Source organism: Penaeus monodon, chromosome 19 (genome assembly GCF_015228065.2).
Source record: "Penaeus monodon isolate SGIC_2016 chromosome 19, NSTDA_Pmon_1, whole genome shotgun sequence".
NCBI classification, from domain to species: Eukaryota; Metazoa; Arthropoda; class Malacostraca; order Decapoda; family Penaeidae; genus Penaeus; species Penaeus monodon.
The window spans coordinates 6356975-6357198 of NC_051404.1; positions in this window are offsets into that span (position 1 = coordinate 6356975).

Consider the following 224-nt stretch of genomic DNA (forward strand, 5'->3'; position numbering starts at 1 on the left):
CAAATGAAATTACGAATAAAATAAATCGGACAATAGCAAATTACATTACGTCACACGCTCTGAGGTTGTAACTCTTTTCGATTTTGGTTCAGTCTATCCTTGACTTGTCATTCTTGCCTGGTGTGAAATGTATATCTATCCTTTCTTGTTATCGTTTTAATATCTGTTGAGAAAACACACGAATGTATCTTTAGATGTATTAATGTATTTGCTGTACCTAATTT